Genomic DNA, 10,149 nt, shown 5'->3' with positions numbered 1-10,149 from the left:
TGTCCTCACCTGTGACATCTGGGTGCTTCAGCAGGAGCAGTAAAGCGTATCTCAGTGTTGTGCTTGTTGTCTCGGTCCCAGCACCAAACAGGTCAAACACAGTCGTTGCCAGATTTTCAAGTGTAAATTCCGATTGTTCATTGTGGCTTGCCTATGAATAATTTGATGCAGTGATCTGATAAATTCTTTATCAGCACATCTGATTACAATGACTTTACAGTTTCAAGTTTACTGGAAGTGTAAAATTTAAATAAAACTCCATAACATTCATTCCAAATGGTTATTCTAACTGTATAGAAGTTTACTGAGTCATATAGATTTTGGGTCTAGTTAATGGCATAATGTTTTATTTATGAGCAAGTTTTTTAGTAATAGGACTTCAACAAAAATCTTTATTTTGTTTTATTGCCAACAAAGATACTTAAATGTAGAGTAGAGAAGAAATTAACAAATAATTTCAAAATCTGTGGCACAGGTGTTCATAAATTTCTATTTCACCCTAAATTCCTGACTAGCCTAACTCTTGCAATGATGTGATTGTCTGCACTTAAACTTATACGGTTTTGTACTCTCATGCCGTAAAAACATAAATGAAACATTTTATTCATTATGTATTCTGTCCCCTCAAAACTGTAAGAGGAAGAATGTTTTATAGGTCTAATTTGGGGATATATACAGGTTTATACATAAAATTGAAGTCCTGTGTTCTCAATATGGTAAAGAACAGTGGAATACATTTGATTCTATCTCTGAGCATTCTCTATTAAACTAAATAGGTCTGTAATAAGATTCTTTGTCCTTGAATTAAATAAACCTATTCAATCTTAATGCATTAATTACTAAATTTTCTCTTAGTTTGGATGCTCAACTTACTAAACCTGGATGGAGGTGGGCGGTCCTTGGACTTCCCACAGGTCAGGGAACCCTGATTGCTCTTCGAGCTGATGAGGGAGAGGGACTTGATCGGGGGAGGGGGAGGGAAATGGGAGGCGGTGGCGGGGAGGAGGCAGAAATCCTTAATGAATAAATAAATTAAAAATAAATAAATAAAAAAAGAAAAAAAAGAAAAAGAAAAAAAAAGAAAAGTAACATATCCTTGCATGTGTATCCCACAATTCTTATCTATCCACCCATCAACCCGTTGATGACTTCTACATTGATTATCTCAGCTATTTTGAGAAACACAGCAGGAAACAAACACAAATGTACAAGTGCCTTTTCTTATGCTGATATTCTTTGGATATAAGCGCAGATTGGGTCTAAGAGCCACTATGTTACATAAGACCCATATCTGTCACTGTTATGTGTCTAAGAATTGGTGGTCAAATCTATTACTCTAATAGACTAATGGGCATAGTGTTAAAATGATTCCTAAAGACTTACTACTATATTCATAGAACATAGATCTCTTACTTTTGATCAGAGAAACTTCTCCTTTCAGGAGACGGCAATTAATACAGAGATACCCAATGGTTCAATGTACACAGAATAAAGCATTGTGTCTTGATTACCCCTAAATCATGATTACCTCTAAGTCCTGACCCATTCCCACAGTTGTTAAATCCAAAAAAAATCACACAGAGGTCTGCATTAATCATAAAGTGATTGGCCCATTAGCTCAGGATTCTTAACTCTTTTAACTTACATTATTAGCCCATTATTCTTATCTGTGTTGGCCATATGGGTCAGTACCTTTTTCAGTGGCATAGTCACATCTTGCTTCTGTGTCTGAACAGGACTGCAGAGGGAGCTTCCCTCTTCCCAGAATTTCCCTGTTCTCGTTGACCTGCCTCTACTTTGTCTTTCCTATAGTTCCTGCCTGGCTATTGGTCATTTAAAATATAATTGACAGAATATAGACAATTGTCCCGCACCAAGAACACACTCCTCCCCAGAAGGTTTAAGGATCTTTGTGGAAAAGGGGGCAGAAATGTAAGATTCATTTTTGATCAATAACATCAAGGAATCATTGTTTTCTGGACACAAAAGGACAGGTGAACATGAGAACTCACAATGACTGTGACAGCCTGCCCAAAAACTGTGTAGGCTCCATCAGATAAAAACACAACAAAGTGGCCGGGCGGTGGTGGCGCAAGCCTTTAATCCCAGCACTCGGGAGGCAGAGGCAGGCGGATCTCTGTGAGTTCGAGACCAGCCTGGTCTACGAGAGCTAGCTCCAGGACAGGCTGCAAAGCCACAGAGAAACCCTGTCTCGAAAAACCAAAAAATAAAAAAATACAACAAAGTATGGGGAGAAAATATGAAACCCCAATTCTAGATGATTAGTTCATGGGAAGGGTAGTAAATTTCCTACAAGAATGTGCCTCCAAGTAGTTTGGACTCAATGCTGAAAAGGGGAAAAAAGAAATCACAAAGTTTGGTGAGAAGAGTTAAGAGGATTGAGAGGAGGGTAATGAAAGTTGAGGATTATGTTAAAATTACATCTTGTGAAATTCTCAAAGAATTAAAAAAATATTGCAAAAAATAAAAACAAAAATGTATCAAACATAGAATGATTATTTAATAATCTTATTGCAGAGCTACAGTAATGAGTGCAATGAAGTATTGAAACACAAATCAATATCAATACCAATAGAGCTTTGATAGCAAGGAGTTAACCTAAACACCTACAGCCAATGTTTTAAAACTGAGTTCCAAGACTGCTCCATCTAAAGGAAGAGTCTTTATCAGATGATGACAGAACAGCAGAATACCTACATGAAAGAAGGATGCTAGAAGTATAAAGAAACATGGACAAGGATAAGCCTCATTCCTTATGATTTGTACTCATAGATTACAGATCAAAACATCAAAACCTAGATAAACAAGACTTCACGCATAACAGAATGTTAATGCATTCAATACATAACTAAGAATGTGCAAATGACAGCCTACAGGATGGAAATATGTTTCTATGCCATTTATGTGGAAAGGTTTCTACCTATATAAATACATAATTGTATAGCTCCATGAAGCAAGCAGTCCAATGGGCAAAAATTTTAGAATAAAAATTCTCTAAAGACATGAAAAGGCAAAACAGCACATTAAGAGATGTCCATTCTCACTGTTTAAGGAGGTACCAATCGAATCAGTCCTGAGGTACCACTTCATACTATAATTGTTAATAATTAAGTTTCAAAATTACAACTTCGCCAGCCATTTGGAAAATAGTGGATCTTATAGATATGAAATACGGTATTAATGTAACTTTTTAAGCAGTTTCTCAAAAAAGAAAACAATAAAGATATTATCATTTGACTCAGAAACCCCAGTCCTGGAGATACAGTCAAAGGAAGTGATGCCAATATATGTTCATATATATAGCTTAGAGAAGCCTCAGGCAGAAACAACACAAATATCCACCCGTTAGGAATGAGTGCATTGTGCTATTAATGCATGAAAATGAAGTTTGCTGCAAAGAAAGGAGGAAGTAGTGAAACAATGTGAACTTAGATGAATGTCCAAGATTTCATTCAAACGGAAGAAAACAGAAATTAGATGCCACATATACTGAGCCAGTTTAGATGATCCATTCATCATAGGCAAGTCTGGACATACAGAAACCACACTAACAACTGCTAAAGACGGTCTGAAGGGAAAGGAGTGATCAGTAGTGGGTGTAGTGTGTTTTATCATGGTAAAAAAATTGCTTTCCAACTAAAAGGAGCTGGAAGTTGCAGTGCTTTTTAATCACATAAGGTACCAACATAATGTAAGTGATACGTGGCTAGGATCCTGAGATACCACTTTACACTCAGTGGACTAATTCTGTGAGCTATTTCTTACAAACTAGCCAGGCAGTGGTGATGCGTGCTTATACTCTCAGCACTTGGGAAGCAGAGACAGGCAGATCTCAGTGAGCTTGAGGTTAGCCTGGCCTACAAATCAAGCTCCAGGACAGCCAGGACTGTTACACAGAGAAACCCTGTCTCTAAAAGCCAGATAAAAGGCAAAAACTAGAAAAAAAAATAGTCGCCCCCCCAAAAAAAAACATCAACAAGGGGTCACTCAGATGCCAGGTTCCTAAGTATTACTACACATAAAGCCAGTGGAGTAGAATCAATGCCCACACCAAAGCCAGTAATCTAGAGTCAACTGTTTTTTCTGAGTTCCAAGAAAATCCAATGGAAAATTATCTTTTCAATAAACTACACAATGCCAATGCAATTTGCTGTCAAGATACCAAGTAGATACCAATTCTCAACCCCTTTGGTGAAAATTAAATTGAACTTGTACTCAAAGCCTCATTTTTCCATACACCTTCTCTTTCCACCACATACCTCTCTTATATCACTCAGTCCTTCTGAAACTAACTCCTCTATCTATCCTTTTAAAGTAAAAGTTTGGCCAGATCTATTTTAACTCACTAGCTATGCAGGAATTCTAGCCACACAATATGCACATTTATGGTGAAACTATTCACACTGCCATGATAGTTGGCTATTTTCACTTGATTAGAATTTTTCCCACATTACCTGCACTTTGTATCACTGTTCCCAGCTACAATTTTCAAAGAACAGAGCCAATGTGTTCTAGTTAACAAATTCCCTTTATATTATCAGTATCCATATGGTGCATCCCAACACATAATAAATACTAAAACTGTTTTTCAAATGATAATGACTTAAACCATCTCTGACAAACATTCAGGGTTCAAAAAACCACAACACACTCAGACAATAAATAAATTTATATTAATATTTTACCTGCTTTAGTTTAATCAGGTAATAATCAATGAAGTCCCGAGGGTTTGCAACATTCAATGATTCCTGATGCTCTTTTACTCTTTCCAAAAGGTAACTTATAACATACTCAGAATTTTTTAATATTGTATGATGACTTCCTGGACAATAGTCAATTAGTGAAGGGAAATTATTGCAGACCTACAAAATCAGAGAAATTTTTTGTTGAGATATATTATTTTACTTTTAGACATGTATGTGATGTGTATATGTTATGTATGCATGCATACATGTGTGTGCCATGTATGTGTGGGTACACTGGAGGCCAAAAATATCAGATCACCTGAAGCTAGTGGTTTTGGACCATCTAAAATGGATGCTCAGAATTGGACTTAGGTCCTTTAGAAGATAAACACACACTCTTAACCACTAAACCATCTCTCCAGTCCTTGACAAAGAACTTTTTAAATAAGGAAACATATCCACAATATATAGCAAGACCAACATGGATTTGTAGATTCAGAAATGAATGAAAAATAGTGTTCAGTAAAAGTTCAGCAAAAGGAAGAGTTGTTTTATCTCATACATATAGCAATTCTTTGTGATAACAGAGAGACCTGGGGAGGGAGGGTATTCCTGTCTGAATGATGAAAGATAATGATCAAGTTTCAACATTTCTGAATCCTTTTTTAATATAAAGACTATTTGTGAGAACTGACTGATGGCTTAAACCATTTATTCTCTACAAGTCTGAAGTATGACTTGATGCGAATCGTTGTCGTTGACACTTTTTAGATGGTGGCTGTAGTGAAAAGAGCTGGGCAACTTGATTTCTATTGTAATGTAGCAATGCAGATTTAATCTTATCCACAAGACTGTGACATGGAATAAATCATTAGAAGTGGGTGGAACTCCAAGAGACTTTGAAAGCAAAAGTGTGACATAGCCTTTAAGGGTTTCTCTATGATCACAGGTATTCTTTCTTTACTTGCTTCTTACTTACTTTTGTGTCCTTCACACCATGCATCTCCATCCCATTCACCTTCATATCAACACACATCCTCCCTCAGTCCTTAAACTCCTCCCCTCTCAAAATAAAATAGAATAAAATTTAAGAGTAAAAAGAAAAGAGAAAAGTTTTATCATGGAAGCTGTATTGTGACAAAGTGAGTCAGGCAGTACACCCTTTTACCCATATAACATTGCTTGGCAAGTGTTCACTGCACAGAGTCATTGACTGTCTCGGGGTCTCTGCTTTCTCCTACACTATCAATACTGGGCCCTTACTTTGTAGATATCCTGCCACTGCCCTGCACTGTGAAGATCTTGCAGCCTTAAACTGCAGGACCAGCTCCTCCGCATTCTCCAACAGATCACAGTTGCGATGGATGTTGAGGTGCATCAACTCATGACCCTAGATCCGAGCCTAGGTAGTTGCACTGTTGGCCAGTTCCCCATCTCTCTCCCTAGCCTCATGACCAGGATGAACTCTCTGGCATTGCTCTGGTTAGTTCAGCCTTTATATAGGAAGAGCGCTGCTTTTATACCTTCAGAGTTGGCTCTCCTACACTTACACTATCACAGCAGGATCCACTCTGTTACCCAGGCTAGCTGCAGAGGCAATCTCCCAAGTGCTGCAGCTAATAACGGGCAGAGGCATCTCTCCGAATATTATGACCTCAGGATCAGCGCTGCAACCTGCCACAGGCTACAGAGGAGGGGAGGCAATCCTTCCTCCACACATACTTTCATAAGACAGATGAGAGGGGAGCCAGACCTCACATACTCACATTATCTAGGTTGGTTCACCTGCAGCCCTGCACCCCAATCAATAGGGTCAATAGAGTCGGCTCTGTTGTACTGCCAGTGGAGGTGCAGGACCAGCTTTCGAAGGTGCTGAGGTTGGTAAGGAGGAGTGGCAGCTTTCTTGCACACCACAGGTGGCGGTGGCAAGGGGAGGAGGACATTTTTCCCTAGCCCTTACCACCCACCACATGGCAGATTAGTGGGTGTGGCCAGCTATTCCACTCTCACAACCTCAGGGCCAGCTCACCTGTGCCGCTAACAACAAGGTTCACTCAACAGTGCTGCCCAGGCTAGAAGCACAGCCTGCTTCAATGAGTGCTGCAGGTGGTAACAGGGAGGGTCAGCTCACTCACGTGTCTCCGGCAGTGAGGGGATAATGATAAAGGGGACATCTCTCCTCCAACCATACCACCCCCTGACAGATGAGTAGTGAAGACAGCTCCCTCTCACTCAGACCTTCGGGGATGATTCGCCCATACCCCTGTAAACAATGTCGACTCTACTGTGCTGCCCAAACAAGGTACAGGCTCCACTCTCTTGAGCTCTGCAGGTAGTGGGGGCAAAGACAACTCGCCCAATCTTGTGACCTCCTAGACAGCTCTTGCCTCTGCCAGAGACAGATGGCAGTGTATCTCCCCTACCCATTGTACCATAGGGAACATGAGGCGCAGTCAGGGTAAAATCCGCCAAGCTCAGCTTCTTAGACCTGGCTCACCCACACTCCTATCAACAGGACACTGTGCTGCCAGGAGGAGGTGCAGGACCCATTTTCTTCCTAGTGTTTCAGACAGTGAGTGACAGCATCAACCCTGTACAGCGCTTTCCTCTTTGCCTTAGGTGGTTTCAGGAGCTATGGACATCAACACAGATCAAGGCTGCAGCATGTTCGTGTACCCAGACATGAACCTTGGTGGCGGCCAAGTCCCAGACATCACCATAGCCCTGGTTAGCAACCAAGTCACCCACTTCAGCCCACTCCTCACTGTTTCCCCTATTCAGGTGTGCCTCTCTCTCCAGAAAACATGAACTGTTTTTCTGTCTTTCCCATACCACACCATACATTTGCTCACCGTAGTAGTGCTTGACTGCCTGGTGTCTTGATTTACTGGGCAGCCTGGAATACAGCCATTCTTGTGGAGAGTTCAGGAGATGCCAGTTAAGTCTAGGATAACTCTGATAAGATGTATGTGGGCCACACTCCTCTTCTCATTTCAACCAGTCTATTTGTCAACTAGGGCAAATGTGTCCAGCAGACACATGAAACCACTGGAAATAGTGTTTCCTGTCAGATTTCATTGTCATTAAAATTCTTTCTCCATTTATGGAATGTTCTTTCTAAACTAAAATATTCCTGCCTAGTAATATGATAAGGATGTGTTTAATAGTCAAAAAGATAAGAATTATGCATAGAAGAATGTCCTGTGAACAACTGGCCACACTTCCAGATATGAATGCAATATACAAAAACTTCTCTGGATATCAAGTGGAAAAACAAGGGGTACGAAACTAGCAGCCTTGAACCAATCTGGAAACTGCCATTTAGTTTTGCTATTTGTATAACAAAGTATTTAGACCAGCCTTCCTGATATTCTTTCCATAATATGTTATTCAAAACTATGTTGTCAGGCCACCTCAATTCTCAGAACGTATTGAATTTGATTTTTGGTAATGAAAGACCAAATATATGATTTTAGGAGGAAAAGATCTTGACTTCACCTGCATCCAGGGGGTGCTCAGAATCCTGATATTCTCATTTATTTTTTCCATCAAGTTAAGAAAATCCTGATCTTTATAATCAAAACGATTCTGGAAAACAGTGGAGCAGATGACATTACACGGAGCACAGCTCAAGATGAACGTGGGGTCACAGGGTGAACCTGAACAAACAATAGGAAAAAAATACCATTAAAATACACAAAGAGATTGTTTTGGTTTTTGAACATATAAGGAGTCTTTAGAAGTTGTAAACCATATCCTATCTACAATTTTTTTAACAGCTAAGCATTCATTATATGTAGAATCAATGTATCACTTTAATCTTAAATTTGAGGTGGCCTCATCCTCAGTAGCTAAAGAAAAACAGACCATATCTGATATAACAATGTTTACACTTTAAACTATCTGATACTTTCAAGAAAACAAAAGATTTTGTAAACCTAAAATTTCTAGCGTTCAGAACAGAACTGCTTCTTACTAGAATGTCTAGTTTCCATGTACCACTCAGATGAAAGTGGAAGAGTGTACACCTGGAAGATCTTCAGCCACAGTGAGTAAACCAAAGAAGCAAGTACTGATCCTAGGAAGGAGGAACCCCACTGCAGGTGAGTTCTGGTATTAGAAGAAAAAAATGTGGCTATACTACCTAGTCAACTGGACTGCCGTAACTCTTAATTGTATTCAGAATCATACCCCTATATGAATAGGTAAACATAGTTACCACCCCTTATTAAAGAGATATCTTTTTACAGTAAATGGAGATCATCACTGAAAGCCAGAATTGGACATAATGCAGACACCAACAGATTTTGGTGATCCCAGCATTAACTGAAACAAATACATCATAACTGACACATCTATGACTAAGGGTACATCACAGAAGAAGAGGAAGAAAGATTGTAAGAACTAGAATCAGTCCCAAAACCGTATATATGATAACCAACAACAAAGATTACTCAAGAGGTTGTTTATATATGTGTGTATACAAACACAAAAAAACACACAAAGAGACATATGTGTGTGTGTATAATAATAATCAAACAAAAAGAGGCTATCAACTTGACAATGGAGAAGGTATTAGAAGAAGGCAAGGGAGGGCATCTGAAAAATGATAGAATAAGAAAGCAGGAGGAATTATGTAATTCTATTTTATTTAAAACATATTTTCAAACACGTACCAAATTCTGAAAGCACTAATAAAGTTTTTCTTACAAAAATCTTATATGTCGCCGGGCGGTGGTGGTGCACGCCTTTAATCCCAGCACTCAGGAGGCAGAGACTGGCGGATCTCTGTGAGTTCGAGACCAGCCTGGTCTACAGAGCTAGTTCCAGGACAGGCTCCAAAGCCACAGAGAAACCCTGTCTCGAAAAACCAAAAAAAAAAATCTTATATGTCAAGCACAAATCATGTTAGGTGATTGTTAAATAGACAAAACCAAGTAGAATAGATAGAAAACTAGGGTGTGTCTCAGTAGAGATGGTGGATGATCATGATAAAACCACATAGTATAAAATTCTCAATGTAGTTAATATTTTTTAACAAATGACAATTTTAAGATCATGCTACAGCAGACAAAATAATTGATGAAAATTTTATTATTCTATATAAAAGGAAAGTATAAATTGCATGTTACCCAGGACTGTAAACATTGGCCTAGAAGAATCCCTGTACTGCTTAGTTAATTTCCTCAAACCTCTGTAATCCAAGAAAATGAAAACAAATATCCGTTGATTGGGCTCTATTATCAATAGCAGTTATTCCACGATGGAATGATCCACAAAGACAAAGTACACTTGTGCTCCTGGAAATGCACAATTACTCAGCTAAAACGAATATTAGCGTGAATCATATATTCATTGTTTCTGATTTAAAAACAAAGAAAATTTTAGAATGGGTATGATCAGCATCACACACACACACACACACACACACACACACACACAC

General features: G+C 39.0%; 1 protein-coding gene across 1 annotated transcript in view; it reads right to left on the bottom strand.

The window, feature by feature from the left end:
- LOC101998871 (cytochrome P450 2C27-like) overlaps positions 1-10,149 on the bottom strand; it is a 95,398-nt gene that overhangs the window by 82,734 nt on the left and 2,515 nt on the right. The window lies entirely within an intron of this gene.

This window comes from Microtus ochrogaster, chromosome 8 (assembly GCF_000317375.1).
Source record: "Microtus ochrogaster isolate Prairie Vole_2 chromosome 8, MicOch1.0, whole genome shotgun sequence".
NCBI classification, from domain to species: Eukaryota; Metazoa; Chordata; class Mammalia; order Rodentia; family Cricetidae; genus Microtus; species Microtus ochrogaster.
This window is presented reverse-complemented; position numbering and strand designations above follow the sequence as displayed.